This window comes from Euprymna scolopes, chromosome 18, assembly GCF_053919585.1.
Source record: "Euprymna scolopes isolate OS-2025 chromosome 18, ASM5391958v1, whole genome shotgun sequence".
Lineage (NCBI taxonomy): Eukaryota > Metazoa > Mollusca > Cephalopoda > Sepiida > Sepiolidae > Euprymna > Euprymna scolopes.
The window spans coordinates 128,100,351-128,122,445 of NC_136499.1; the positions used below are offsets into that span (position 1 = coordinate 128,100,351).

The following is a 22,095-nucleotide window of genomic DNA, read 5'->3' on the forward strand; positions in this document are numbered from 1 at the left end:
AAAAAACAAAAAACAAAATATCATTACATTATCAGATTTGGTAAATAAATATTAAAAATGTAATAGTTAAAATTATGGCACGTCTTCGCTTACGGCCATATCACGTTCAAAACACCGGTTCTCGTCCGATCCCCGAAGTTAAGCAACGTAGAGCCTGGTCAGTACTTAGATGGGTGACCGCTTGGGAATACCAGGTGCTGTAAGCATTTCCCCTGAATTTTTGGAAAAACTCATAAAAATGCGTTCGATTTTAATGTAAAATATTAGGTAAAAAAAAAACAAATAAAGTATCATTACATTATCAGATTTGGTAAATAAATATTGAAATTGTAATAGTTAAAATAATCGCACTTCTTCGCTTACGGCCATATCACGTTGAAAACACCGGTTCTCGTCCGATCCCCGAAGTTAAGCAACGTAGAGCCTGGTCAGTACTTAGATGGGTGACCGCTTGGGAATACCAGGTGCTGTAAGCATTTCCCCTGAATTTTTGGAAAAACTCATAAAAATGCGTTCGATTTTAATGTAAAATATTAGATAAAAAAACAAAAAACAAAATATCATTACATTATCAGATTTGGTAAATAAATATTGAAATTGTAATAGTTAAAATTATGGCACGTCTTCGCTTACGGCCATATCACGTATAAAACACCGGTTCTCGTCCGATCCCCGAAGTTAAGCAACGTAGAGCCTGGTCAGTACTTAGATGGGTGACCGCTTGGGAATACCAGGTGCTGTAAGCATTTCCCCTGAATTTTTGGAAAAACTCATAAAAATGCGTTCGATTTTAATGTAAAATATTAGATAAAAAAAACAAAAAACAAAATATCATTACATTATCAGATTTGGTAAATAAATATTAAAAATGTAATAGTTAAAATTATGGCACGTCTTCGCTTACGGCCATATCACGTTCAAAACACCGGTTCTCGTCCGATCCCCGAAGTTAAGCAACGTAGAGCCTGGTCAGTACTTAGATGGGTGACCGCTTGGGAATACCAGGTGCTGTAAGCATTTCCCCTGAATTTTTGGAAAAACTCATAAAAATGCGTTCGATTTTAATGTAAAATATTAGACAAAAAAACCAAAAAACAAAATATCATTACATTATAAGATTTGGTAAATAAATTTTTAAATTGTAATAGTTAAAATTATGGCACGTCTTCGCTTACGGCCATATCACGTTGAAAACACCGGTTCTCGTCCGATCCCCGAAGTTAAGCAACGTAGAGCCTGGTCAGTACTTAGATGGGTGACCGCTTGGTTATACCAGGTGCTGTAAGCATTTCCCCTGAATTTTTGGAAAAACTCATAAAAATGCGTTCGATTTTAATGTAAAATATTAGATAAAAAAAACAAAAAACAAAATATCATTACATTATCAGATTTGGTAAATAAATATTGACATTGTAATAGTTAAAATTATGGCACGTCTTCGCTTACGGCCATATCACGTTGAAAACACCGGTTCTCGTCCGATCCCCGAAGTTAAGCAACGTAGAGTCTGGTCAGTACTTAGATGGGTGACCGCTTGGGAATACCAGGTGCTGTAAGCATTTCCCCCGAATTTTTGGAAAAACTCATAAAAATGCGTTCGATTTTAATGTAAAATATTTGATACAAAAACAAAAAACAAAATATCATTACATTATCAGATTTGGTAAATAAATATTGAAATTGTAATAGTTAAAATTATGGCACGTCTTCGCTTACGGCCATATCACGTTGAAAACACCGGTTCTCGTCCGATCCCCGAAGTTAAGCAACGTAGAGCCTGGTCAGTACTTAGATGGGTGACCGCTTGGGAATACCAGGTGCTGTAAGCATTTCCCCTGAATTTTTGGAAAAACTCATAAAAATGCGTTCGATTTTAATGTAAAATATTAGATAAAAAAAAACAAAAAACAAAATATCATTACATTATCAGATTTGGTAAATAAATATTAAAAATGTAATAGTTAAAATTATGGCACGTCTTCGCTTACGGCCATATCACGTTGAAAACACCGGTTCTCGTCCGATCCCCGAAGTTAAGCAACGTAGAGCGTGGTCAGTACTTAGATGGGTGACCGCTTGGGAATACCAGGTGCTGTAAGCATTTCCCCTTAATTTTTGGAAAAACTCATAAAAATGCGTTCGATTTTAATGTAAAATATTAGGTAAAAAAAACAAAAAAAAAATATCATTACATTATCAGATTTGGTAAATAAATATTGAAATTGTAATAGTTAAAATTATGGCACGTCTTCGCTTACGGCCATATCACGTTGAAAACACCGGTTCTCGTCCGATCCCGGAAGTTAAGCAACGTAGAGCCTGGTCAGTACTTAGATGGGTGACCGCTTGGGAATACCAGGTGCTGTAAGCATTTCCCCTGAATTTTTGGAAAAACTCATAAAAATGCGTTCGATTTTAATGTAAAATATTAGATAAAAAAACAAAAAACAAAATATCATTACATTATCAGATTTGGTAAATAAATATTGAAATTGTAATAGTTAAAATTATGGCACGTCTTCGCTTACGGCCATATCACGTTGAAAACACCGGTTCTCGTCCGATCCCCGAAGTTAAGCAACGTAGAGCCTGGTCAGTACTTAGATGGGTGACCGCTTGGGAATACCAGGTGCTGTAAGCATTTCCCCTGAATTTTTGGAAAAACTCATAAAAATGCGTTCGATTTTAATGTAAAATATTAGGTAAAAAAAACAAAAAACAAAATATCATTACATTATCAGATTTGGTAAATAAATATTGAAATTGTAATAGTTAAAATTATGGCACGTCTTCGCTTACGGCCATATCACGTTGAAAACACCGGTTCTCGTCCGATCCCCGAAGTTAAGCAACGTAGAGCCTGGTCAGTACTTAGATGGGTGACCGCTTGGGAATACCAGGTGCTGTAAGCATTTCCCCTGAATTTTTGGAAAAACTCATAAAAATGCGTTCGATTTTAATGTAAAATATTAGGTAAAAAAAAAACAAATAAAGTATCATTAAATTATCAGATTTGGTAAATAAATATTGAAATTGTAATAGTTAAAATTATCGCACTTCTTCGCTTACGGCCCTATCACGTTGAAAACACCGGTTCTCGTCCGATCCCCGAAGTTAAGCAACGTAGAGCCTGGTCAGTACTTAGATGGGTGACCGCTTGGGAATACCAGGTGCTGTAAGCATTTCCCCTGAATTTTTGGAAAAACTCATAAAAATGCGTTCGATTTTAATGTAAAATATTAGGTATAAAAAAAACAAATAAAGTATCATTAAATTATCAGATTTGGTAAATAAATATTGAAATTGTAATAGTTAAAATTATCGCACTTCTTCGCTTACGGCCATATCACGTTGAAAACACCGGTTCTCGTCCGATCCCCGAAGTTAAGCAACGTAGAGCCTGGTCAGTACTTAGATGGGTGACCGCTTGGGAATACCAGGTGCTGTAAGCATTTCCCCTGAATTTTTGGAAAAACTCATAAAAATGCGTTCGATTTTAATGTAAAATATTAGATAAAAAAACAAAAAACAAAATATCATTACATTATCAGATTTGGTAAATAAATATTGAAATTGTAATAGTTAAAATTATGGCACGTCTTCGCTTACGGCCATATCACGTTGAAAACACCGGTTCTCGTCCGATCCCTGAAGTTAAGCAACGTAGAGCCTGGTCAGTACTTAGATGGGTGACCGCTTGGGAATACCAGGTGCTGTAAGCATTTCCCCTGAATTTTTGGAAAAACTCATAAAAATGCGTTCGATTTTAATGTAAAATATTAGGTAACAAAAAAACAAATAAAGTATCATTAAATTATCAGATTTGGTAAATAAATATTGAAATTGTAATAGTTAAAATTATGGCACTTCTTCGCTTACGGCCATATTACGTTGAAAACACCGGTTCTCGTCCGATCCCCGAAGTTAAGCAACGTAGAGCCTGGTCAGTACTTAGATGGGTGACCGCTTGGGAATACCAGGTGCTGTAAGCATTTCCCCTGAATTTTTGGAAAAACTCATAAAAATGCGTTCGATTTTAATGTAAATTATTAGATAAAAAAACAAAAAACAAAATATCATTACATTATCAGATTTGGTAAATAAATATTGAAATTGTAATAGTTAAAATTATGGCACGTCTTCGTTTACGGCCATATCACGTTGAAAACACCGGTTCTCGTCCGATCCCCGAAGTTAAGCAACGTAGAGCCTGGTCAGTACTTAGATGGGTGACCGCTTGGGAATACCAGGTGCTGTAAGCATTTCCCCTGAATTTTTGGATAAACTCATAAAAATGCGTTCGATTTTAATGTAAAATATTAGATAAAAAACAAAAAACCAAATATCATTACATTATCAGATTTGGTAAATAAATATTGAAATTGTAATAGTTAAAATTATCGCACTTCTTCGCTTACGGCCATATCACGTTGAAAACACCGGTTCTCGTCCGATCCCCGAAGTTAAGCAACGTAGAGCCTGGTCAGTACTTAGATGGGTGACCGCTTGGGAATACCAGGTGCTGTAAGCATTTCCCCTGAATTTTTGGAAAAACTCATAAAAATGCGTTCGATTTTAATGTAAAATATTAGGTATAAAAAAAACAAATAAATTATCATTAAATTATCAGATTTGGTAAATAAATATTGAAATTGTAATAGTTAAAATTATGGCACGTCTTCGCTTACGGCCATATCACGTTGAAAACACCGGTTCTCGTCCGATCCCCGAAGTTAAGCAACGTAGAGCCTGGTCAGTACTTAGATGGGTGACCGCTTGGGAATACCAGGTGCTGTAAGCATTTCCCCTGAATTTTTGGAAAAACTCATAAAAATGCGTTCGATTTTAATGTAAAATATTAGATAAAAAAACAAAAAACAAAATATCATTACATTATCAGATTTGGTAAATAAATATTGAAATTGTAATAGTTAAAATTATGGCACGTCTTCGCTTACGGCCATATCACGTTGAAAACACCGGTTCTCGTCCGATCCCTGAAGTTAAGCAACGTAGAGCCTGGTCAGTACTTAGATGGGTGACCGCTTGGGAATACCAGGTGCTGTAAGCATTTCCCCTGAATTTTTGGAAAAACTCATAAAAATGCGTTCGATTTTAATGTAAAATATTAGGTAAAAAAAAACAAATAAAGTATCATTAAATTATCAGATTTGGTAAATAAATATTGAAATTGTAATAGTTAAAATTATGGCACTTCTTCGCTTACGGCCATATTACGTTGAAAACACCGGTTCTCGTCCGATCCCCGAAGTTAAGCAACGTAGAGCCTGGTCAGTACTTAGATGGGTGACCGCTTGGGAATACCAGGTGCTGTAAGCATTTCCCCTGAATTTTTGGAAAAACTCATAAAAATGCGTTCGATTTTAATGTAAAATATTAGATAAAAAAACAAAAAACAAAATATCATTACATTATCAGATTTGGTAAATAAATATTGAAATTGTAATAGTTAAAATTATGGCACGTCTTCGTTTACGGCCATATCACGTTGAAAACACCGGTTCTCGTCCGATCCCCGAAGTTAAGCAACGTAGAGCCTGGTCAGTACTTAGATGGGTGACCGCTTGGGAATACCAGGTGCTGTAAGCATTTCCCCTGAATTTTTGGAAAAACTCATAAAAATGCGTTCGATTTTAATGTAAAATATTAGATAAAAACCAAAAAACCAAATATCATTACATTATCAGATTTGGTAAATAAATATTGAAATTGTAATAGTTAAAATTATGGCACGTCTTCGCTTACGGCCATATCACGTTGAAAACACCGGTTCTCGTCCGATCCCCGAAGTTAAGCAACGTAGAGCCTGGTCAGTACTTAGATGGGTGACCGCTTGGGAATACCAGGTGCTGTAAGCATTTCCCCTGAATTTTTGGAAAAACTCATAAAAATGCGTTCGATTTTAATGTAAAATATTAGTTAAAAAAAACAAATAAAGTATCATTAAATCATACGATTTGGTAAATAAATATTGAAATTGTAATAGTTAAAATTATGGCACTTCTTCGCTTACGGCCATATTACGTTGAAAACACCGGTTCTCGTCCGATCCCAAAAGTTAAGCAACGTAGAGCCTGGTCAGTACTTAGATGGGTGACCGCTTGGGAATACCAGGTGCTGTAATATTTCCCCTGAATTTTTGGAAAAACTCATAAAAATGCGTTCGATTTTAATGTAAAATATTAGGTATAAAAAAAACAAATAAAGTATCATTAAATTATCAGATTTGGTAAATAAATATTGAAATTGTAATAGTTAAAATAATCGCACTTCTTCGCTTACGGCCATATCACGTTGAAAACACCGGTTCTCGTCCGATCCCCGAAGTTAAGCAACGTAGAGCCTGGTCAGTACTTAGATGGGTGACCGCTTGGGAATACCAGGTGCTGTAAGCATTTCCCCTGAATTTTTGGAAAAACTCATAAAAATGCGTTCGATTTTAATGTAAAATATTAGATAAAAAAACAAAAAACAAAATATCATTACATTATCAGATTTGGTAAATAAATATTGAAATTGTAATAGTTAAAATTATGGCACGTCTTCGCTTACGGCCATATCACGTTGAAAACACCGGTTCTCGTCCGATCCCTGAAGTTAAGCAACGTAGAGCCTGGTCAGTACTTAGATGGGTGACCGCTTGGGAATACCAGGTGCTGTAAGCATTTCCCCTGAATTTTTGGAAAAACTCATAAAAATGCGTTCGATTTTAATGTAAAATATTAGTTAAAAAAAACAAATAAAGTATCATAAAATTATACGATTTGGTAAATAAATATTGAAATTGTAATAGTTAAAATTATGGCACTTCTTCGCTTACGGCCATATTACGTTGAAAACACCGGTTCTCGTCCGATCCCCGAAGTTAAGCAACGTAGAGCCTGGTCAGTACTTAGATGGGTGACCGCTTGGGAATACCAGGTGCTGTAAGCATTTCCCCTGAATTTTTGGAAAAACTCATAAAAATGCTTTCGATTTTAATGTAAAATATTAGGTAAAAAAAAAACAAATAAAGTATCATTTAATTATCAGATTTGGTAAATAAATATTAAAATCGTAATAGTTAAAATTATCGCACTTCTTCGCTTACGGCCATATCACGTTGAAAACACCGGTTCTCGTCCGATCCCCGAAGTTAAGCAACGTAGAGCCTGGTCAGTACTTAGATGGGTGACCGCTTGGGAATACCAGGTGCTGTAAGCATTTCCCCTGAATTTTTGGAACAACTCATAAAAATGCGTTCGATTTTAATGTAAAATATTAGATAAAAAAACAAAAAACAAAATATCATTACATTATCAGATTTGGTAAATAAATATTGAAATTGTAATAGTTAAAATTATGGCACGTCTTCGCTTACGGCCATATCACGTTGAAAACACCGGTTCTCGTCCGATCCCCGAAGTTAAGCAACGTAGAGCCTGGTCAGTACTTAGATGGGTGACCGCTTGGGAATACCAGGTGCTGTAAGCATTTCCCCTGAATTTTTGGAAAAACTCATAAAAATGCGTTCGATTTTAATGTAAAATATTAGATAAAAAAACAAAAAACAAAATATCATTACATTATCAGATTTGGTAAATAAATATTGAAATTGTAATAGTTAAAATTATGGCACGTCTTCGCTTACGGCCATATCACGTTGAAAACACCGGTTCTCGTCCGATCCCCGAAGTTAAGCAACGTAGAGCCTGATCAGTACTTAGATGGGTGACCGCTTGGGAATACCAGGTGCTGTAAGCATTTCCCCTGCATTTTTGGAAAAACTCATAAAAATGCGTTCGATTTTAATGTAAAATATTAGATAAAAAACAAAAAACAAAATATCATTACATTATCAGATTTGGTAAATAAATATTGAAATTGTAATAGTTAAAATTATGGCACGTCTTCGCTTACGGCCATATCACGTTGAAAACACCGGTTCTCGTCCGATCCCCGAAGTTAAGCAACGTAGAGCCTGGTCAGTACTTAGATGGGTGACCGCTTGGGAATATCAGGTGCTGTAAGCATTTCCCCTGAATTTTTGGAAAAACTCATAAAAATGCGTTCGATTTTAATGTAAAATATTAGGTATAAAAAAAACAAATAAAGTATCATTAAATTATAAGATTTGGTAAATAAATATTGAAATTGTAATAGTTAAAATTATCGCACTTCTTCGCTTACGGCCATATCACGTTGAAAACACCGGTTCTCATCCGATCCCCGAAGTTAAGCAACGTAGAGCCTGGTCAGTACTTAGATGGGTGACCGCTTGGGAATACCAGGTGCTGTAAGTATTTCCCCTGAGTTTTTGGAAAAACTCATAAAAATGCGTTCGATTTTAATGTAAAATATTAGATAAAAAAACAAAAAAAAAAATATCATTACATTATCAGATTTGGTAAATAAATATTGAAATTGTAATAGTTAAAATTATGGCACGTCTTCGCTTACGGCCATATCACGTTGAAAACACCGGTTCTCGTCCGATCCCCGAAGTTAAGCAACGTAGAGCCTGGTCAGTACTTAGATGGGTGACCGCTTGGGAATACCAGGTGCTGTAAGCATTTCCCCTGAATTTTTGGAAAAACTCATAAAAATGCGTTCGATTTTAATGTAAAATATTAGATAAAAAACAAAAAACAAAATATCATTACATTATCAGATTTGGTAAATAAATATTGAAATTGTAATAGTTAAAATTATGGCACGTCTTCGCTTACGGCCATATCACGTTGAAAACACCGGTTCTCGTCCGATCCCCGAAGTTAAGCAACGTAGAGCCTGGTCAGTACTTAGATGGGTGACCGCTTGGGAATACCAGGTGCTGTAAGCATTTCCCCTGAATTTTTGGAAAAACTCATAAAAATGCGTTCGATTTTAATGTAAAATATTAGATAAAAAACAAAAAACAAAATATCATTACATTATCAGATTTGGTAAATAAATATTGAAATTGTAATAGTTAAAATTATCGCACTTCTTCGCTTACGGCCATATCACGTTGAAAACACCGGTTCTCATCCGATCCCCGAAGTTAAGCAACGTAGAGCCTGGTCAGTACTTAGATGGGTGACCGCTTGGGAATACCAGGTGCTGTAAGTATTTCCCCTGAATTTTTGGAAAAACTCATAAAAATGCGTTCGATTTTAATGTAAAATATTAGATAAAAAAACAAAAAACAAAATATCATTACATTATCAGATTTGGTAAATAAATATTGAAATTGTAATAGTTAAAATTATGGCACGTCTTCGCTTACGGCCATATCACGTTGAAAACAACGGTTCTCGTCCGATCCCCGAAGTTAAGCAACGTAGAGCCTGGTCAGTACTTAGATGGGTGACCGCTTGGGAATACCAGGTGCTGTAAGCATTTCCCCTGAATTTTTGGAAAAACTCATAAAAATGCGTTCGATTTTAATGTAAAATATTAGGTAAAAACAAAACAAATAAAGTATCATTAAATTATCAGATTTGGTAAATAAATATTGAAATTGTAATAGTTAAAATTATCGCACTTCTGCGCTTACGGCCATATCACGTTGAAAACACCGGTTCTCGTCCGATCCCCGAAGTTAAGCAACGTAGAGCCTGGTCAGTACTTAGATGGGTGACCGCTTGGGAATACCAGGTGCTGTAAGCATTTCCCCTGAATTTTTGGAAAAACTCATAAAAATGCGTTCGATTTTAATGTAAAATATTAGATAAAAAAACAAAAAAACAAAATATCATTACATTATCAGATTTGGTAAATAAATATTGAAATTGTAATAGTTAAAATTATGGCACGTCTTCGCTTACGGCCATATCACGTTGAAAACACCGGTTCTCGTCCGATCCCCGAAGTTAAGCAACGTAGAGCCTGGTCAGTACTTAGATGGGTGACCGCTTGGGAATACCAGGTGCTGTAAGCATTTCCCCTGAATTTTTGGAAAAACTCATAAAAATGCGTTCGATTTTAATGTAAAATATTAGGTAAAAAAAAACAAATAAAGTATCATTAAATTTTCAGATTTGGTAAATAAATATTGAAATTGTAATAGTTAAAATTAGGGCACTTCTTCGCTTACGGCCATATTACGTTGAAAACACCGGTTCTCGTCCGATCCCCGAAGTTAAGCAACGTAGAGCCTGGTCAGTACTTAGATGGGTGACCGCTTGGGAATACCAGGTGCTGTAAGCATTTCCCCTGAATTTTTGGAAAAACTCATAAAAATGCGTTCGATTTTAATGTAAAATATTAGATAAAAAAACAAAAAACAAAATATCATTACATTATCAGATTTGGTAAATAAATATTGAAATTGTAATAGTTAAAATTATGGCACGTCTTCGCTTACGGCCATATCACGTTGAAAACACCGGTTCTCGTCCGATCCCCGAAGTTTAAGCAACGTAGAGCCTAGTCAATACTTAGATGGGTGACCGCTTGGGAATACCAGGTGCTGTAAGCATTTCCCCTGAATTTTTGGAAAAACTCATAAAAATGCGCTCGATTTTAATGTAAAATATTAGATAAAAAAACAAAAAACAAAATATCATTACATTATCAGATTTGGTAAATAAATATTGAAATTGTAATAGTTAAAATTATGGCACGTCTTCGCTTACGGCCATATCACGTTGAAAACACCGGTTCTCGTCCGATCCCCGAAGTTAAGCAACGTAGAGCCTGGTCAGTACTTAGATGGGTGACCGCTTGGGAATATCAGGTGCTGTAAGCATTTCCCCTGAATTTTTGGAAAAACTCATAAAAATGCGTTCGATTTTAATGTAAAATATTAGGTATAAAAAAAACAAATAAAGTATCATTAAATTATCAGATTAGGTAAATAAATATTGAAATTGTAATAGTTAAAATTATGGCACTTCTTCGCTTACGGCCATATTACGTTGAAATCACCGGTTCTCGTCCGATCCCCCGAAGTTAAGCAACGTAGAGCCTGGTCAGTACTTAGATGGGTGACCGCTTGGGAATACCAGGTGCTGTAAGCATTTCCCCTGAATTTTTGGAAAAACTCATAAAAATGCGTTCGATTTTAATGTAAAATATTAGATAAAAAAACAAAAAACAAAATATCATTACATTATCAGATTTGGTAAATAAATATTGAAATTGTAATAGTTAAAATTATGGCACGTCTTCGCTTACGGCCATATCACGTTGAAAACACCGGTTCTCGTCCGATCCCCGAAGTTTAAGCAACGTAGAGCCTAGTCAATACTTAGATGGGTGACCGCTTGGGAATACCAGGTGCTGTAAGCATTTCCCCTGAATTTTTGGAAAAACTCATAAAAATGCGTTCGATTTTAATGTAAAATATTAGATAAAAAACAAAAAACAAAATATCATTACATTATCAGATTTGGTAAATAAATATTGAAATTGTAATAGTTAAAATTATGGCACGTCTTCGCTTACGGCCATATCACGTTGAAAACACCGGTTCTCGTCCGATCCCCGAAGTTAAGCAACGTAGAGCCTGGTCAGTACTTAGATGGGTGACCGCTTTGGAATATCAGGTGCTGTAAGCATTTCCCCTGAATTTTTGGAAAAACTCATAAAAATGCGTTCGATTTTAATGTAAAATATTAGGTATAAAAAAAACAAATAAAGTATCATTAAATTATCAGATTAGGTAAATAAATATTGTAATTGTAATAGTTAAAATTATCGCACTTCTTCGCTTACGGCCATATCACGTTGAAAACACCGGTTCTCGTCCGATCCCCGAAGTTAAGCAACGTAGAGCCTGGTCAGTACTTAGATGGGTGACCGCTTGGGAATACCAGGTGCTGTAAGTCTTTCCCCTGAATTTTCGGAAAAACTCATAAAAATGCGTTCGATTTTAATGTAAAATATTAGATAAAAAAACAAAAAACAAAATATCATTACATTATCAGATTTGGTAAATAAATATTGAAATTGTAATAGTTAAAATTATGGCACGTCTTCGCTTACGGCCATATCACGTTGAAAACACCGGTTCTCGTCCGATCCCCGAAGTTAAGCAACGTAGAGCCTGGTCAGTACTTAGATGGGTGACCGCTTGGGAATACCAGGTGCTGTAAGCATTTCCCCTGAATTTTTGGAAAAACTCATAAAAATGCGTTCGATTTTAATGTAAAATATTAGGTAAAAAAAACAAATAAAGTATCATTAAATTATACGATTTGGTAAATAAATATTGAAATTGTAATAGTTAAAATTATGTCACTTCTTCGCTTACGGCCATATTACGTTGAAAACACCGGTTCTCGTCCGATCCCGAAGTTAAGCAACGTAGAGCCGGGTCAGTACTTAGATGGGTGACCGCTTGGGAATACCAGGTGCTGTAAGCATTTCCCCTGAATTTTTGGAAAAACTCATAAAAATGCGTTCGATTTTAATGTAAAATATTAGATAAAAAAACAAAAAACAAAATATCATTACATTATCAGATTTGGTAAATAAATATTGAAATTGTAATAGTTAAAATTATGGCACGTCTTCGCTTACGGCCATATCACGTTGAAAACACCGGTTCTCGTCCGATCCCCGAAGTTAAGCAACGTAGAGCCTGGTCAGTACAGAGATGGGTGACCGCTTGGGAATACCAGGTGCTGTAAGCATTTCCCCTGAATTTTTGGAAAAACTCATAAAAATGCGTTCGATTTTAATGTAAAATATTAGATAAAAAAACAAAAAACAAAATATCATTACATTATCAGATTTGGTAAATAAATATTGAAATTGTAATAGTTAAAATTATGGCACGTCTTCGCTTACGGCCATATCACGTTGAAAACACCGGTTCTCGTCCGATCCCCGAAGTTAAGCAACGTAGAGCCTGGTCAGTACTTAGATGGGTGACCGCTTGGGAATACCAGGTGCTGTAAGCATTTCCCCTGAATTTTTGGAAAAACTCATAAAAATGCGTTCGATTTTAATGTAAAATATTAGGTAAAAAAAACAAATAAAGTATCATTAAATTATACGATTTGGTAAATAAATATTGAAATTGTAATAGTTAAAATTATGTCACTTCTTCGCTTACGGCCATATTACGTTGAAAACACCGGTTCTCGTCCGATCCCCGAAGTTAAGCAACGTAGAGCCTGGTCAGTACTTAGATGGGTGACCGCTTGGGAATACCAGGTGCTGTAAGCATTTCCCCTGAATTTTTGGAAAAACTCATAAAAATGCGTTCGATTTTAATGTAAAATATTAGATAAAAAAACAAAAAACAAAATATCATTACATTATCAGATTTGGTAAATAAATATTGAAATTGTAATAGTTAAAATTATGGCACGTCTTCGCTTACGGCCATATCACGTTGAAAACACCGGTTCTCGTCCGATCCCCGAAGTTAAGCAACGTAGAGCCTGGTCAGTACTTAGATGGGTGACCGCTTGGGAATACCAGGTGCTGTAAGCATTTCCCCTGAATTTTTGGAAAAACTCATAAAAATGCGTTCGATTTTAATGTAAAATATTAGGTAAAACAAACAAATAAAGTATCATTAAATTATCAGATTTGGTAAATAAATATTGAAATTGTAATAGTTAAAATTATGGCACTTCTTCGCTTACGGCCATATTACGTTGAAAACACCGGTTCTCGTCCGATCCCCGAAGTCAAGCAACGTAGAGCCTGGTCAGTACTTAGATGGGTGACCGCTTGGGAATACCAGGTGCTGTAAGCATTTCCCCTGAATTTTTGGAAAAACTCATAAAAATGCGTTCGATTTTAATGTAAAATATTAGGTAAAACAAACAAATAAAGTATCATTAAATTATACGATTTGGTAAATAAATATTGAAATTGTAATAGTTAAAATTATGGCACTTCTTCGCTTACGGCCATATCACGTTGAAAACACCGGTTCTCGTCCGATCCCCGAAGTTAAGCAACGTAGAGCCTGGTCAGTACTTAGATGGGTGACCGCTTGGGAATACCAGGTGCTGTAAGCATTTCCCCTGAATTTTTGGAAAAACTCATAAAAATGCGTTCGATTTTAATGTAAAATATTAGATAAAAAAACAAAAAACAAAATATCATTACATTATCAGATTTGGTAAATAAATATTGAAATTGTAATAGTTAAAATTATGGCACGTCTTCGCTTACGGCCATATCACGTTGAAAACACCGGTTCTCGTCCGATCCCCGAAGTTAAGCAACGTAGAGCCTGGTCAGTACTTAGATGGGTGACCGCTTGGGAATACCAGGTGCTGTAAGCATTTCCCCTGAATTTTTGGAAAAACTCATAAAAATGCGTTCGATTTTAATGTAAAATATTAGATAAAAAAACAAAAAACAAAATATCATTACATTATCAGATTTGGTAAATAAATATTGAAATTGTAATAGTTAAAATTATGGCACGTCTTCGCTTACAGCCATATCACGTTGAAAACACCGGTTCTCGTCCGATCCCCGAAGTTAAGCAACGTAGAGCCTGGTCAGTACTTAGATGGGTGACCGCTTGGGAATACCAGGTGCTGTAAGCATTTCCCCTGAATTTTTGGAAAAACTCATAAAAATGCGTTCGATTTTAATGTAAAATATTAGATAAAAAAACAAAAAACAAAATATCATTACATTATCAGATTTGGTAAATAAATATTGAAATTGTAATAGTTAAAATTATGGCACGTCTTCGCTTACGGCCATATCACGTTGAAAACACCGGTTCTCGTCCGATCCCCGAAGTTAAGCAACGTAGAGCCTGGTCAGTACTTAGATGGGTGACCGCTTGGGAATACCAGGTGCTGTAAGCATTTCCCCTGAATTTTTGGAAAAACTCATAAAAATGCGTTCGATTTTAATGTAAAATATTAGATAAAAAAACAAAAAACAAAATATCATTACATTATCAGATTTGGTAAATAAATATTGAAATTGTAATAGTTAAAATTATGGCACGTCTTCGCTTACGGCCATATCACGGTGAAAACACCGGTTCTCGTCCGATCCCCGAAGTTAAGCAACGTAGAGCCTGGTCAGTACTTAGATGGGTGACCGCTTGGGAATACCAGGTGCTGTAAGCATTTCCCCTGAATTTTTGGAAAAACTCATAAAAATGCGCTCGATTTTAATGTAAAATATTAGATAAAAAACAAAAAACAAAATATCATTACATTATCAGATTTGGTAAATAAATATTGAAATTGTAATAGTTAAAATTATGGCACGTCTTCGCTTACGGCCATATCACGTTGAAAACACCGGTTCTCGTCCGATCCATGAAGTTACACAACGTAGAGCCTGGTCAGTACTGTGATGGGTGACCGCTTGGGAATACCAGGTGCTGTAAGCATTTCCCCTGAATTTTTGGAAAAACTCATAAAAATGCGTTCGATTTTAATGTAAAATATTAGGTAAAAAAAACAAATAAAGTATCATTAAATTATACGATTTGGTAAATAAATATTGAAATTGTAATAGTTAAAATTATGGCACTTCTTCGCTTACGGCCATATCACGTTGAAAACACCGGTTCTCGTCCGATCCCCGAAGTTAAGCAACGTAGAGCCTGGTCAGTACTTAGATGGGTGACCGCTTGGGAATACCAGGTGCTGTAAGCATTTCCCCTGAATTTTTGGAAAAACTCATAAAAATGCGCTCGATTTTAATGTAAAATATTAGGTAAAACAAACAAATAAAGTATCATTAAATTATCAGATTTGGTAAATAAATATTGAAATTGTAATAGTTAAAATTATGGCACTTCTTCGCTTACGGCCATATTACGTTGAAAACACCGGTTCTCGTCCGATCCCCCGAAGTCAAGCAACGTAGAGCCTGGTCAGTACTTAGATGGGTGACCGCTTGGGAATACCAGGTGCTGTAAGCATTTCCCCTGAATTTTTGGAAAAACTCATAAAAATGCGTTCGATTTTAATGTAAAATATTAGGTAAAACAAACAAATAAAGTATCATTAAATTATCAGATTTGGTAAATAAATATTGAAATTGTAATAGTTAAAATTATGGCACTTCTTCGCTTACGGCCATATTACGTTGAAAACACCGGTTCTCGTCCGATCCCCGAAGTTAAGCAACGTAGAGCCTGGTCAGTACTTAGATGGGTGACCGCTTGGGAATACCAGGTGCTGTAAGCATTTCCCCTGAATTTTTGGAAAAACTCATAAAAATGCGCTCGATTTTAATGTAAAATATTAGGTAAAACAAACAAATAAAGTATCATTAAATTATACGATTTGGTAAATAAATATTGAAATTGTAATAGTTAAAATTATGGCACTTCTTCGCTTACGGCCATATTACGTTGAAAACACCGGTTCTCGTCCGATCCCCGAAGTTAAGCAACGTAGAGCCTGGTCAGTACTTAGATGGGTGACCGCTTGGGAATACCAGGTGCTGTAAGCATTTCCCCTGAATTTTTGGAAAAACTCATAAAAATGCGTTCGATTTTAATGTAAAATATTAGATAAAAAAACAAAAAACAAAATATCATTACATTATCAGATTTGGTAAATAAATATTGAAATTGTAATAGTTTAAATTATGGCACGTCTTCGCTTACGGCCATATCACGTTGAAAACACCGGTTCTCGTCCGATCCCCGAAGTTAAGCAACGTAGAGCCTGGTCAGTACTTAGATGGGTGACCGCTTGGGAATACCAGGTGCTGTAAGCATTTCCCCTGAATTTTTGGAAAAACTCATAAAAATGCGTTCGATTTTAATGTAAAATATTAGATAAAAAAACAAAAAACAAAATATCATTACATTATCAGATTTGGTAAATAAATATTGAAATTGTAATAGTTAAAATTATGGCACGTCTTCGCTTACGGCCATATCACGTTGAAAACACCGGTTCTCGTCCGATCCCCGAAGTTAAGCAACGTAGAGCCTGGTCAGTACTTAGATGGGTGACCGCTTGTGAATACCAGGTGCTGTAAGCATTTCCCCTGAATTTTTGGAAAAACTCATAAAAATGCGCTCGATTTTAATGTAAAATATTAGATAAAAAACAAAAAACAAAATATCATTACATTATAAGACTTGGTAAATAAATATTGAAATTGTAATAGTTAAAATTATGGCACGTCTTCGCTTACGGCCATATCACGTTGAAAACACCGGTTCTCGTCCGATCCATGAAGTTACACAACGTAGAGCCTGGTCAGTACTTAGATGGGTGACCGCTTGGGAATACCAGGTGCTGTAAGCATTTCCCCTGAATTTTTGGAAAAACTCATAAAAATGCGTTCGATTTTAATGTAAAATATTAGATAAAAAAACAAAAACACAAATTTCATTACATTATCAGATTTGGTAAATAAATATTGAAATTGTAATAGTTAAAATTATGGCACGTCTTCGCTTACGGCCATATCACGTTGAAAAAACCGGTTCTCGTCCGATCCCCGAAGTTAAGCAACGTAGAGCCTGGTCAGTACTTAGATGGGTGACCGCTTGGGAATACCAGGTGCTGTAAGCATTTCCCCTGAATTTTTGGAAAAACTCATAAAAATGCGTTCGATTTTAATGTAAAATATTAGATAAAAAAACAAAAAACAAAATATCATTACATTATCAGATTTGGTAAATAAATATTGAAATTGTAATAGTTAAAATTATGGCACGTCTTCGCTTACGGCCATATCACGTTGAAAACACCGGTTCTCGTCCGATCCCCGAAGTTAAGCAACGTAGAGCCTGGTCAGTACTTAGATGGGTGACCGCTTGGGAATACCAGGTGCTGTAAGCATTTCCCCTGAATTTTTGGAAAAACTCATAAAAATGCGTTCGATTTTAATGTAAAATATTAGATAAAAAACAAAAAACAAAATATCATTACATTATCAGATTTGGTAAATAAATATTGAAATTGTAATAGTTAAAATTATGGCACGTCTTCGCTTACGGCCATATCACGTTGAAAACACCGGTTCTCGTCCGATCCCCGAAGTTAAGCAACGAAGAGCCTGGTTAGTACTTAGATGGGTGACCGCTTGGGAATACCAGGTGCTGTAAGCATTTCCCCTGAATTTTTGGAAAAACTCATAAAAATTCGTTCGATTTTAATGTAAAATATTAGGTAAAAAAAACAAATAAAGTATCATTAAATTATCAGATTTGGTAAATAAATATTGAAATTGTAATAGTTAAAATTATGGCACTTCTTCGCTTACAGCCATATTACGTTGAAAACACCGGTTCTCGTCCGATCCCCGAAGTTAAGCAACGTAGAGCCTGGTCAGTACTTAGATGGGTGACCGCTTGGGAATACCAGGTGCTGTAAGCATTTCCACTGAATTTTTGGAAAAACTCATAAAAATGCGTTCGATTTTAATGTAAAATATTAGATAAAAAAACAAAAAACAAAATATCATTACATTATCAGATTTGGTAAATAAATATTGAAATTGTAATAGTTAAAATTATGGCACGTCTTCGCTTACGGCCATATCACGTTGAAAACACCGGTTCTCGTCCGATCCCCGAAGTTAAGCAACGTAGAGCCTGGTCAGTACTTAGATGGGTGACCGCTTGGGAATACCAGGTGCTGTAAGCATTTCCCCTGAATTTTTGGAAAAACTCATAAAAATGCGTTCGATTTTAATGTAAAATATTAGGTAAAACAAACAAATAAAGTATCATTAAATTATCAGATTTGGTAAATAAATATTGAAATTGTAATAGTTAAAATTATGGCACTTCTTCGCTTACAGCCATATTACGTTGAAAACACCGGTTCTCGTCCGATCCCCGAAGTTAAGCAACGTAGAGCCTGGTCAGTACTTAGATGGGTGACCGCTTGGGAATACCAGGTGCTGTAAGCATTTCCACTGAATTTTTGGAAAAACTCATAAAAATGCGTTCGATTTTAATGTAAAATATTAGGTAAAACAAACAAATGAAGTATCATTAAATTATCAGATTTGGTAAATAAATATTGAAATTGTAATAGTTAAAATTATGGCACTTCTTCGCTTACAGCCATATTACGTTGAAAACACCGGTTCTCGTCCGATCCCCGAAGTTAAGCAACGTAGAGCCTGGTCAGTACTTAGACGGGTGACCGCTTGGGAATACCAGGTGCTGTAAGCATTTCCGCTGAATGTTTTGAAAAACTCATAAAAATGCGTTCGATTTTAATGTAAAATATTAGGTAAAAAAAACAAATAAAGTATCATTAAATTATCAGATTTGGTAAATAAATATTGAAATTGTAATAGTTAAAATTATGGCACTTCTTAGCTTACGGCCATATCACGTTGAAAACACCGGTTCTCGTCCGATCCCCGAAGTCAAGCAACGTAGAGCCTGGTCAGTACTTAGATGGGTGACCGCTTGGAAATAACAGGTGCTGTAAGCATTTCCCCTGAATTTTTGGAAAAACTCATAAAAATGCGTTCGATTTTAATGTAAAATATTAGGTAAAACAAACAAATATAGTCATTAAATTATCAGATTTGGTAAATAAATATTGAAATTGTAATAGTTAAAATTATGGCACTTCTTCGCTTACGGCCATATTACGTTGAAAACACCGGTTCTCGTCCGATCCCCGAAGTTAAGCAACGTAGAGCCTGGTCAGTACTTAGATGGGTGACCGCTTGGGAATACCAGGTGCTGTAAGCATTTCCCCTGAATTTTTGGAAAAACTCATAAAAATGCGTTCGATTTTAATGTAAAATATTAGATAAAAAAACAAAACACAAAATATCATTACATTATCAGATGTGGTAAATAAATATTAAAATTGTAATAGTTAAAATTATGGCACGTCTTCGCTTACGGCCATATCACGTTGAAAACACCGGTTCTCGTCCGATCCCCGAAGTTAAGCAACGTAGAGCCTGGTCAGTACTTAGATAGGTGACCGCTTGGGAATACCAGGTGCTGTAAGCATTTCCCCTGAATTTTTGGAAAAACTCATAAAAATGCGTTCGATTTTGATGTAAAATATTAGGTAAAAAAAACAAATAAAGTATCATTAAATTATCAGATTTGGTAAATAAATATTGAAATTGTAATAGTTAAAATTATCGCGCTTCTTCGCTTACGGCCATATCACGTTGAAAACACCGGTTCTCGTCCGATCCCCGAAGTTAAGCAACGTAGAGCCTGGTCAGTACTTAGATGGGTGACCGCTTGGGAATACCAGGTGCTGTAAGCATTTCCCCTGAATTTTTGGAAAAACGCATAAAAATGCGTTCGATTTTAATGTAAAATATTAGATAAAAAAACAAAAAACAAAATATCATTACATTATCAGATTTGGTAAATAAATATTGAAATTGTAATAGTTAAAATTATGGCACGTCTTCGCTTACGGCCATATCACGTTGAAAACACCGGTTCTCGTCCGATCCATGAAGTTACACAACGTAGAGCCTGGTCAGTACTTAGATGGGTGACCGCTTGGGAATACCAGGTGCTGTAAGCATTTCCCCTGAATTTTTGGAAAAACTCATAAAAATGCGTTCGATTTTAATGTAAAATATTAGATAAAAAAACAAAAAACAAAATATCATTACATTATCAGATTTGGTAAATAAATATTGAAATTGTAATAGTTAAAATTATGGCACGTCTTCGCTTACGGTCATATCACGTTGAAAACACCGGTTCTCGTCCGATCCCCGAAGTTAAGCAACGTAGAGCCTGGTCAGTACTTAGATGGGTGACCGCTTGGGAATACCAGGGGCTGTAAGCATTTCCCCTGAATTTTTGGAAAAACTCATAAAAATGCGCTCGATTTTAATGTAAAATATTAGATAAAAAAACAAAAAACAAAATATCATTACATTATCAGATTTGGTAAATAAATATTGAAATTGTAATAGTTAAAATTATGGCACGTCTTCGCTTACGGCCATATCACGTTGAAAACACCGGTTCTCGTCCGATCCCCGAAGTTAAGCAACGTAGAGCCTGGTCAGTACTTAGATGGGTGACCGCTTGGGAATACCAGGTGCTGTAAGCATTTCCCCTGAATTTTTGGAAAAACTCATAAAAATGCGTTCGATTTTAATGTAAAATATTAGGTAAAACAAACAAATAAAGTATCATTAAATTATCAGATTTGGTAACTAAATATTGAAATTGTAATAGTTAAAATTATGGCACTTCTTCGCTTACGGCCATATTACGTTGAAAACACCGGTTCTCGTCCGATCCCCGAAGTCAAGCAACGTAGAGCCTGGTCAGTACTTAGATGGGTGACCGCTTGGGAATACCAGGTGCTGTAAGCATTTCCCCTGAATTTTTGGAAAAACTCATAAAAATGCGCTCGATTTTAATGTAAAATATTAGGTAAAACAAACAAATAAAGTATCATCAAATTATACGATTTGGTAAATAAATATTGAAATTGTAATAGTTAAAATTATGGCACTTCTTCGCTTACGGCCATATTACGTTGAAAACACCGGTTCTCGTCCGATCCCCGAAGTTAAGCAACGTAGAGCCTGGTCAGTACTTAGATGGGTGACCGCTTGGGAATACCAGGTGCTGTAAGCATTTCCCCTGAATTTTTGGAAAAACTCATAAAAATGCGTTCGATTTTAATGTAAAATATTAGATAAAAAAACAAAAAACAAAATATCATTACATTATCAGATTTGGTAAATAAATATTGAAATTGTAATAGTTTAAATTATGGCACGTCTTCGCTTACGGCCATATCACGTTGAAAACACCGGTTCTCGTCCGATCCCCGAAGTTAAGTAAGGTAGAGCCTGGTCAGTACTTAGATGGGTGACCGCTTGGGAATACCAGGTGCTGTAAGCATTTCCCCTGAATTTTTGGAAAAACTCATAAAAATGCGTTCGATTTTAATGTAAAATATTAGATAAAAAAACAAAAAACAAAATATCATTACATTATCAGATTTGGTAAATAAATATTGAAATTGTAATAGTTAAAATTATGGCACGTCTTCGCTTACGGCCATATCACGTTGAAAACACCGGTTCTCGTCCGATCCCCGAAGTTAAGCAACGTAGAGCCTGGTCAGTACTTAGATGGGTGACCGCTTGTGAATACCAGGTGCTGTAAGCATTTCCCCTGAATTTTTGGAAAAACTCATAAAAATGCGCTCGATTTTAATGTAAAATATT

The 22,095-nt window shown here is 35.4% G+C and overlaps 76 non-coding genes and 6 pseudogenes across 76 annotated transcripts; all 82 read left to right on the top strand.

Moving 5' to 3' along the window:
• Nucleotides 1-87: 87 nt before the first annotated feature.
• LOC145300184 (5S ribosomal RNA) lies at nt 88-206 on the top strand. The gene has a single exon (XR_013872419.1). It is a non-coding gene; the product is annotated as a 5S ribosomal RNA (ribosomal RNA).
• A 151-nt stretch (nt 207-357) lies between these two features.
• Nucleotides 358-476, top strand: LOC145299209 (5S ribosomal RNA). The gene has a single exon (XR_013871476.1). It is a non-coding gene; the product is annotated as a 5S ribosomal RNA (ribosomal RNA).
• A 151-nt stretch (nt 477-627) lies between these two features.
• On the top strand, nt 628-746 carry LOC145300610 (5S ribosomal RNA). The gene has a single exon (XR_013872824.1). It is a non-coding gene; the product is annotated as a 5S ribosomal RNA (ribosomal RNA).
• A 152-nt stretch (nt 747-898) lies between these two features.
• LOC145300185 (5S ribosomal RNA) lies at nt 899-1,017 on the top strand. The gene has a single exon (XR_013872420.1). It is a non-coding gene; the product is annotated as a 5S ribosomal RNA (ribosomal RNA).
• A 152-nt stretch (nt 1,018-1,169) lies between these two features.
• Nucleotides 1,170-1,288, top strand: LOC145301095 (5S ribosomal RNA). Its single transcript, XR_013873296.1, has one exon. It is a non-coding gene; the product is annotated as a 5S ribosomal RNA (ribosomal RNA).
• Nucleotides 1,289-1,440: 152 nt separating this feature from the next.
• LOC145299994 (5S ribosomal RNA) lies at nt 1,441-1,559 on the top strand. Its single transcript, XR_013872234.1, has one exon. It is a non-coding gene; the product is annotated as a 5S ribosomal RNA (ribosomal RNA).
• Nucleotides 1,560-1,710: 151 nt separating this feature from the next.
• On the top strand, nt 1,711-1,829 carry LOC145299210 (5S ribosomal RNA). The gene has a single exon (XR_013871477.1). It is a non-coding gene; the product is annotated as a 5S ribosomal RNA (ribosomal RNA).
• Nucleotides 1,830-1,982: 153 nt separating this feature from the next.
• Nucleotides 1,983-2,101, top strand: LOC145300432 (5S ribosomal RNA). Its single transcript, XR_013872654.1, has one exon. It is a non-coding gene; the product is annotated as a 5S ribosomal RNA (ribosomal RNA).
• Nucleotides 2,102-2,252: 151 nt separating this feature from the next.
• On the top strand, nt 2,253-2,371 carry LOC145300433 (5S ribosomal RNA). The gene has a single exon (XR_013872655.1). It is a non-coding gene; the product is annotated as a 5S ribosomal RNA (ribosomal RNA).
• Nucleotides 2,372-2,522: 151 nt separating this feature from the next.
• LOC145299212 (5S ribosomal RNA) lies at nt 2,523-2,641 on the top strand. Its single transcript, XR_013871479.1, has one exon. It is a non-coding gene; the product is annotated as a 5S ribosomal RNA (ribosomal RNA).
• Nucleotides 2,642-2,793: 152 nt separating this feature from the next.
• Nucleotides 2,794-2,912, top strand: LOC145299213 (5S ribosomal RNA). Its single transcript, XR_013871480.1, has one exon. It is a non-coding gene; the product is annotated as a 5S ribosomal RNA (ribosomal RNA).
• A 151-nt stretch (nt 2,913-3,063) lies between these two features.
• On the top strand, nt 3,064-3,182 carry LOC145300037 (5S ribosomal RNA). The gene has a single exon (XR_013872275.1). It is a non-coding gene; the product is annotated as a 5S ribosomal RNA (ribosomal RNA).
• Nucleotides 3,183-3,333: 151 nt separating this feature from the next.
• Nucleotides 3,334-3,452, top strand: LOC145299215 (5S ribosomal RNA). The gene has a single exon (XR_013871481.1). It is a non-coding gene; the product is annotated as a 5S ribosomal RNA (ribosomal RNA).
• A 151-nt stretch (nt 3,453-3,603) lies between these two features.
• Nucleotides 3,604-3,722, top strand: LOC145299852 (5S ribosomal RNA). The gene has a single exon (XR_013872095.1). It is a non-coding gene; the product is annotated as a 5S ribosomal RNA (ribosomal RNA).
• A 151-nt stretch (nt 3,723-3,873) lies between these two features.
• Nucleotides 3,874-3,992, top strand: LOC145299776 (5S ribosomal RNA). Its single transcript, XR_013872022.1, has one exon. It is a non-coding gene; the product is annotated as a 5S ribosomal RNA (ribosomal RNA).
• Nucleotides 3,993-4,143: 151 nt separating this feature from the next.
• On the top strand, nt 4,144-4,262 carry LOC145299487 (5S ribosomal RNA). The gene has a single exon (XR_013871742.1). It is a non-coding gene; the product is annotated as a 5S ribosomal RNA (ribosomal RNA).
• Nucleotides 4,263-4,412: 150 nt separating this feature from the next.
• On the top strand, nt 4,413-4,531 carry LOC145299216 (5S ribosomal RNA). The gene has a single exon (XR_013871482.1). It is a non-coding gene; the product is annotated as a 5S ribosomal RNA (ribosomal RNA).
• A 151-nt stretch (nt 4,532-4,682) lies between these two features.
• Nucleotides 4,683-4,801, top strand: LOC145299217 (5S ribosomal RNA). Its single transcript, XR_013871483.1, has one exon. It is a non-coding gene; the product is annotated as a 5S ribosomal RNA (ribosomal RNA).
• A 151-nt stretch (nt 4,802-4,952) lies between these two features.
• Nucleotides 4,953-5,071, top strand: LOC145299853 (5S ribosomal RNA). Its single transcript, XR_013872096.1, has one exon. It is a non-coding gene; the product is annotated as a 5S ribosomal RNA (ribosomal RNA).
• A 150-nt stretch (nt 5,072-5,221) lies between these two features.
• Nucleotides 5,222-5,340, top strand: LOC145299778 (5S ribosomal RNA). Its single transcript, XR_013872023.1, has one exon. It is a non-coding gene; the product is annotated as a 5S ribosomal RNA (ribosomal RNA).
• Nucleotides 5,341-5,491: 151 nt separating this feature from the next.
• LOC145299488 (5S ribosomal RNA) lies at nt 5,492-5,610 on the top strand. Its single transcript, XR_013871743.1, has one exon. It is a non-coding gene; the product is annotated as a 5S ribosomal RNA (ribosomal RNA).
• A 150-nt stretch (nt 5,611-5,760) lies between these two features.
• LOC145299218 (5S ribosomal RNA) lies at nt 5,761-5,879 on the top strand. The gene has a single exon (XR_013871484.1). It is a non-coding gene; the product is annotated as a 5S ribosomal RNA (ribosomal RNA).
• A 149-nt stretch (nt 5,880-6,028) lies between these two features.
• On the top strand, nt 6,029-6,147 carry LOC145301382 (5S ribosomal RNA; annotated as a pseudogene).
• A 150-nt stretch (nt 6,148-6,297) lies between these two features.
• Nucleotides 6,298-6,416, top strand: LOC145299219 (5S ribosomal RNA). Its single transcript, XR_013871485.1, has one exon. It is a non-coding gene; the product is annotated as a 5S ribosomal RNA (ribosomal RNA).
• A 151-nt stretch (nt 6,417-6,567) lies between these two features.
• On the top strand, nt 6,568-6,686 carry LOC145299854 (5S ribosomal RNA). Its single transcript, XR_013872097.1, has one exon. It is a non-coding gene; the product is annotated as a 5S ribosomal RNA (ribosomal RNA).
• Nucleotides 6,687-6,835: 149 nt separating this feature from the next.
• LOC145299779 (5S ribosomal RNA) lies at nt 6,836-6,954 on the top strand. The gene has a single exon (XR_013872024.1). It is a non-coding gene; the product is annotated as a 5S ribosomal RNA (ribosomal RNA).
• Nucleotides 6,955-7,105: 151 nt separating this feature from the next.
• LOC145299220 (5S ribosomal RNA) lies at nt 7,106-7,224 on the top strand. The gene has a single exon (XR_013871486.1). It is a non-coding gene; the product is annotated as a 5S ribosomal RNA (ribosomal RNA).
• A 151-nt stretch (nt 7,225-7,375) lies between these two features.
• On the top strand, nt 7,376-7,494 carry LOC145299221 (5S ribosomal RNA). Its single transcript, XR_013871487.1, has one exon. It is a non-coding gene; the product is annotated as a 5S ribosomal RNA (ribosomal RNA).
• Nucleotides 7,495-7,645: 151 nt separating this feature from the next.
• On the top strand, nt 7,646-7,764 carry LOC145299437 (5S ribosomal RNA). Its single transcript, XR_013871694.1, has one exon. It is a non-coding gene; the product is annotated as a 5S ribosomal RNA (ribosomal RNA).
• Nucleotides 7,765-7,914: 150 nt separating this feature from the next.
• On the top strand, nt 7,915-8,033 carry LOC145299530 (5S ribosomal RNA). The gene has a single exon (XR_013871783.1). It is a non-coding gene; the product is annotated as a 5S ribosomal RNA (ribosomal RNA).
• Nucleotides 8,034-8,184: 151 nt separating this feature from the next.
• LOC145299425 (5S ribosomal RNA) lies at nt 8,185-8,303 on the top strand. Its single transcript, XR_013871682.1, has one exon. It is a non-coding gene; the product is annotated as a 5S ribosomal RNA (ribosomal RNA).
• A 151-nt stretch (nt 8,304-8,454) lies between these two features.
• Nucleotides 8,455-8,573, top strand: LOC145299222 (5S ribosomal RNA). Its single transcript, XR_013871488.1, has one exon. It is a non-coding gene; the product is annotated as a 5S ribosomal RNA (ribosomal RNA).
• A 150-nt stretch (nt 8,574-8,723) lies between these two features.
• LOC145299224 (5S ribosomal RNA) lies at nt 8,724-8,842 on the top strand. Its single transcript, XR_013871490.1, has one exon. It is a non-coding gene; the product is annotated as a 5S ribosomal RNA (ribosomal RNA).
• A 150-nt stretch (nt 8,843-8,992) lies between these two features.
• Nucleotides 8,993-9,111, top strand: LOC145299426 (5S ribosomal RNA). Its single transcript, XR_013871683.1, has one exon. It is a non-coding gene; the product is annotated as a 5S ribosomal RNA (ribosomal RNA).
• A 151-nt stretch (nt 9,112-9,262) lies between these two features.
• On the top strand, nt 9,263-9,381 carry LOC145300231 (5S ribosomal RNA). The gene has a single exon (XR_013872463.1). It is a non-coding gene; the product is annotated as a 5S ribosomal RNA (ribosomal RNA).
• A 151-nt stretch (nt 9,382-9,532) lies between these two features.
• LOC145299226 (5S ribosomal RNA) lies at nt 9,533-9,651 on the top strand. Its single transcript, XR_013871491.1, has one exon. It is a non-coding gene; the product is annotated as a 5S ribosomal RNA (ribosomal RNA).
• A 152-nt stretch (nt 9,652-9,803) lies between these two features.
• LOC145299227 (5S ribosomal RNA) lies at nt 9,804-9,922 on the top strand. Its single transcript, XR_013871492.1, has one exon. It is a non-coding gene; the product is annotated as a 5S ribosomal RNA (ribosomal RNA).
• A 150-nt stretch (nt 9,923-10,072) lies between these two features.
• LOC145299781 (5S ribosomal RNA) lies at nt 10,073-10,191 on the top strand. The gene has a single exon (XR_013872026.1). It is a non-coding gene; the product is annotated as a 5S ribosomal RNA (ribosomal RNA).
• Nucleotides 10,192-10,342: 151 nt separating this feature from the next.
• LOC145301358 (5S ribosomal RNA) lies at nt 10,343-10,462 on the top strand (annotated as a pseudogene).
• A 151-nt stretch (nt 10,463-10,613) lies between these two features.
• On the top strand, nt 10,614-10,732 carry LOC145299531 (5S ribosomal RNA). The gene has a single exon (XR_013871784.1). It is a non-coding gene; the product is annotated as a 5S ribosomal RNA (ribosomal RNA).
• A 151-nt stretch (nt 10,733-10,883) lies between these two features.
• LOC145301154 (5S ribosomal RNA) lies at nt 10,884-11,003 on the top strand. Its single transcript, XR_013873355.1, has one exon. It is a non-coding gene; the product is annotated as a 5S ribosomal RNA (ribosomal RNA).
• Nucleotides 11,004-11,154: 151 nt separating this feature from the next.
• Nucleotides 11,155-11,274, top strand: LOC145301359 (5S ribosomal RNA; annotated as a pseudogene).
• A 150-nt stretch (nt 11,275-11,424) lies between these two features.
• Nucleotides 11,425-11,543, top strand: LOC145300331 (5S ribosomal RNA). Its single transcript, XR_013872559.1, has one exon. It is a non-coding gene; the product is annotated as a 5S ribosomal RNA (ribosomal RNA).
• A 151-nt stretch (nt 11,544-11,694) lies between these two features.
• On the top strand, nt 11,695-11,813 carry LOC145299424 (5S ribosomal RNA). The gene has a single exon (XR_013871681.1). It is a non-coding gene; the product is annotated as a 5S ribosomal RNA (ribosomal RNA).
• Nucleotides 11,814-11,964: 151 nt separating this feature from the next.
• LOC145299228 (5S ribosomal RNA) lies at nt 11,965-12,083 on the top strand. Its single transcript, XR_013871493.1, has one exon. It is a non-coding gene; the product is annotated as a 5S ribosomal RNA (ribosomal RNA).
• A 149-nt stretch (nt 12,084-12,232) lies between these two features.
• Nucleotides 12,233-12,350, top strand: LOC145300854 (5S ribosomal RNA). Its single transcript, XR_013873064.1, has one exon. It is a non-coding gene; the product is annotated as a 5S ribosomal RNA (ribosomal RNA).
• A 151-nt stretch (nt 12,351-12,501) lies between these two features.
• Nucleotides 12,502-12,620, top strand: LOC145300104 (5S ribosomal RNA). Its single transcript, XR_013872339.1, has one exon. It is a non-coding gene; the product is annotated as a 5S ribosomal RNA (ribosomal RNA).
• Nucleotides 12,621-12,771: 151 nt separating this feature from the next.
• On the top strand, nt 12,772-12,890 carry LOC145299229 (5S ribosomal RNA). Its single transcript, XR_013871494.1, has one exon. It is a non-coding gene; the product is annotated as a 5S ribosomal RNA (ribosomal RNA).
• A 149-nt stretch (nt 12,891-13,039) lies between these two features.
• Nucleotides 13,040-13,158, top strand: LOC145299782 (5S ribosomal RNA). The gene has a single exon (XR_013872027.1). It is a non-coding gene; the product is annotated as a 5S ribosomal RNA (ribosomal RNA).
• A 151-nt stretch (nt 13,159-13,309) lies between these two features.
• LOC145299231 (5S ribosomal RNA) lies at nt 13,310-13,428 on the top strand. Its single transcript, XR_013871496.1, has one exon. It is a non-coding gene; the product is annotated as a 5S ribosomal RNA (ribosomal RNA).
• Nucleotides 13,429-13,577: 149 nt separating this feature from the next.
• Nucleotides 13,578-13,696, top strand: LOC145300377 (5S ribosomal RNA). The gene has a single exon (XR_013872603.1). It is a non-coding gene; the product is annotated as a 5S ribosomal RNA (ribosomal RNA).
• Nucleotides 13,697-13,845: 149 nt separating this feature from the next.
• Nucleotides 13,846-13,964, top strand: LOC145299232 (5S ribosomal RNA). Its single transcript, XR_013871497.1, has one exon. It is a non-coding gene; the product is annotated as a 5S ribosomal RNA (ribosomal RNA).
• Nucleotides 13,965-14,115: 151 nt separating this feature from the next.
• LOC145299233 (5S ribosomal RNA) lies at nt 14,116-14,234 on the top strand. Its single transcript, XR_013871498.1, has one exon. It is a non-coding gene; the product is annotated as a 5S ribosomal RNA (ribosomal RNA).
• Nucleotides 14,235-14,385: 151 nt separating this feature from the next.
• LOC145299390 (5S ribosomal RNA) lies at nt 14,386-14,504 on the top strand. The gene has a single exon (XR_013871648.1). It is a non-coding gene; the product is annotated as a 5S ribosomal RNA (ribosomal RNA).
• A 151-nt stretch (nt 14,505-14,655) lies between these two features.
• Nucleotides 14,656-14,774, top strand: LOC145299234 (5S ribosomal RNA). Its single transcript, XR_013871499.1, has one exon. It is a non-coding gene; the product is annotated as a 5S ribosomal RNA (ribosomal RNA).
• Nucleotides 14,775-14,925: 151 nt separating this feature from the next.
• Nucleotides 14,926-15,044, top strand: LOC145300078 (5S ribosomal RNA). The gene has a single exon (XR_013872314.1). It is a non-coding gene; the product is annotated as a 5S ribosomal RNA (ribosomal RNA).
• Nucleotides 15,045-15,194: 150 nt separating this feature from the next.
• Nucleotides 15,195-15,313, top strand: LOC145301346 (5S ribosomal RNA; annotated as a pseudogene).
• A 149-nt stretch (nt 15,314-15,462) lies between these two features.
• On the top strand, nt 15,463-15,581 carry LOC145299235 (5S ribosomal RNA). The gene has a single exon (XR_013871500.1). It is a non-coding gene; the product is annotated as a 5S ribosomal RNA (ribosomal RNA).
• Nucleotides 15,582-15,730: 149 nt separating this feature from the next.
• LOC145301162 (5S ribosomal RNA) lies at nt 15,731-15,850 on the top strand. The gene has a single exon (XR_013873363.1). It is a non-coding gene; the product is annotated as a 5S ribosomal RNA (ribosomal RNA).
• A 149-nt stretch (nt 15,851-15,999) lies between these two features.
• LOC145299783 (5S ribosomal RNA) lies at nt 16,000-16,118 on the top strand. The gene has a single exon (XR_013872028.1). It is a non-coding gene; the product is annotated as a 5S ribosomal RNA (ribosomal RNA).
• A 149-nt stretch (nt 16,119-16,267) lies between these two features.
• On the top strand, nt 16,268-16,386 carry LOC145299784 (5S ribosomal RNA). The gene has a single exon (XR_013872029.1). It is a non-coding gene; the product is annotated as a 5S ribosomal RNA (ribosomal RNA).
• A 151-nt stretch (nt 16,387-16,537) lies between these two features.
• Nucleotides 16,538-16,656, top strand: LOC145299237 (5S ribosomal RNA). Its single transcript, XR_013871502.1, has one exon. It is a non-coding gene; the product is annotated as a 5S ribosomal RNA (ribosomal RNA).
• A 151-nt stretch (nt 16,657-16,807) lies between these two features.
• On the top strand, nt 16,808-16,926 carry LOC145299660 (5S ribosomal RNA). The gene has a single exon (XR_013871910.1). It is a non-coding gene; the product is annotated as a 5S ribosomal RNA (ribosomal RNA).
• Nucleotides 16,927-17,076: 150 nt separating this feature from the next.
• LOC145301386 (5S ribosomal RNA) lies at nt 17,077-17,195 on the top strand (annotated as a pseudogene).
• A 151-nt stretch (nt 17,196-17,346) lies between these two features.
• LOC145300251 (5S ribosomal RNA) lies at nt 17,347-17,465 on the top strand. The gene has a single exon (XR_013872482.1). It is a non-coding gene; the product is annotated as a 5S ribosomal RNA (ribosomal RNA).
• A 151-nt stretch (nt 17,466-17,616) lies between these two features.
• LOC145299238 (5S ribosomal RNA) lies at nt 17,617-17,735 on the top strand. Its single transcript, XR_013871503.1, has one exon. It is a non-coding gene; the product is annotated as a 5S ribosomal RNA (ribosomal RNA).
• A 150-nt stretch (nt 17,736-17,885) lies between these two features.
• Nucleotides 17,886-18,004, top strand: LOC145299019 (5S ribosomal RNA). The gene has a single exon (XR_013871286.1). It is a non-coding gene; the product is annotated as a 5S ribosomal RNA (ribosomal RNA).
• Nucleotides 18,005-18,153: 149 nt separating this feature from the next.
• Nucleotides 18,154-18,272, top strand: LOC145299881 (5S ribosomal RNA). Its single transcript, XR_013872123.1, has one exon. It is a non-coding gene; the product is annotated as a 5S ribosomal RNA (ribosomal RNA).
• Nucleotides 18,273-18,423: 151 nt separating this feature from the next.
• LOC145299239 (5S ribosomal RNA) lies at nt 18,424-18,542 on the top strand. The gene has a single exon (XR_013871504.1). It is a non-coding gene; the product is annotated as a 5S ribosomal RNA (ribosomal RNA).
• Nucleotides 18,543-18,691: 149 nt separating this feature from the next.
• On the top strand, nt 18,692-18,810 carry LOC145299882 (5S ribosomal RNA). The gene has a single exon (XR_013872124.1). It is a non-coding gene; the product is annotated as a 5S ribosomal RNA (ribosomal RNA).
• A 149-nt stretch (nt 18,811-18,959) lies between these two features.
• LOC145300641 (5S ribosomal RNA) lies at nt 18,960-19,078 on the top strand. The gene has a single exon (XR_013872855.1). It is a non-coding gene; the product is annotated as a 5S ribosomal RNA (ribosomal RNA).
• Nucleotides 19,079-19,227: 149 nt separating this feature from the next.
• Nucleotides 19,228-19,346, top strand: LOC145301035 (5S ribosomal RNA). Its single transcript, XR_013873237.1, has one exon. It is a non-coding gene; the product is annotated as a 5S ribosomal RNA (ribosomal RNA).
• A 147-nt stretch (nt 19,347-19,493) lies between these two features.
• LOC145299785 (5S ribosomal RNA) lies at nt 19,494-19,612 on the top strand. The gene has a single exon (XR_013872030.1). It is a non-coding gene; the product is annotated as a 5S ribosomal RNA (ribosomal RNA).
• A 151-nt stretch (nt 19,613-19,763) lies between these two features.
• Nucleotides 19,764-19,882, top strand: LOC145300191 (5S ribosomal RNA). The gene has a single exon (XR_013872425.1). It is a non-coding gene; the product is annotated as a 5S ribosomal RNA (ribosomal RNA).
• A 149-nt stretch (nt 19,883-20,031) lies between these two features.
• On the top strand, nt 20,032-20,150 carry LOC145299240 (5S ribosomal RNA). Its single transcript, XR_013871505.1, has one exon. It is a non-coding gene; the product is annotated as a 5S ribosomal RNA (ribosomal RNA).
• Nucleotides 20,151-20,301: 151 nt separating this feature from the next.
• Nucleotides 20,302-20,420, top strand: LOC145301387 (5S ribosomal RNA; annotated as a pseudogene).
• A 151-nt stretch (nt 20,421-20,571) lies between these two features.
• On the top strand, nt 20,572-20,690 carry LOC145300223 (5S ribosomal RNA). The gene has a single exon (XR_013872456.1). It is a non-coding gene; the product is annotated as a 5S ribosomal RNA (ribosomal RNA).
• A 151-nt stretch (nt 20,691-20,841) lies between these two features.
• LOC145299241 (5S ribosomal RNA) lies at nt 20,842-20,960 on the top strand. The gene has a single exon (XR_013871506.1). It is a non-coding gene; the product is annotated as a 5S ribosomal RNA (ribosomal RNA).
• Nucleotides 20,961-21,109: 149 nt separating this feature from the next.
• On the top strand, nt 21,110-21,228 carry LOC145300378 (5S ribosomal RNA). Its single transcript, XR_013872604.1, has one exon. It is a non-coding gene; the product is annotated as a 5S ribosomal RNA (ribosomal RNA).
• A 149-nt stretch (nt 21,229-21,377) lies between these two features.
• LOC145299786 (5S ribosomal RNA) lies at nt 21,378-21,496 on the top strand. Its single transcript, XR_013872031.1, has one exon. It is a non-coding gene; the product is annotated as a 5S ribosomal RNA (ribosomal RNA).
• A 151-nt stretch (nt 21,497-21,647) lies between these two features.
• LOC145300547 (5S ribosomal RNA) lies at nt 21,648-21,766 on the top strand. The gene has a single exon (XR_013872763.1). It is a non-coding gene; the product is annotated as a 5S ribosomal RNA (ribosomal RNA).
• A 151-nt stretch (nt 21,767-21,917) lies between these two features.
• Nucleotides 21,918-22,036, top strand: LOC145299661 (5S ribosomal RNA). Its single transcript, XR_013871911.1, has one exon. It is a non-coding gene; the product is annotated as a 5S ribosomal RNA (ribosomal RNA).
• The last annotated feature ends 59 nt before the right edge of the window (nt 22,037-22,095 follow it).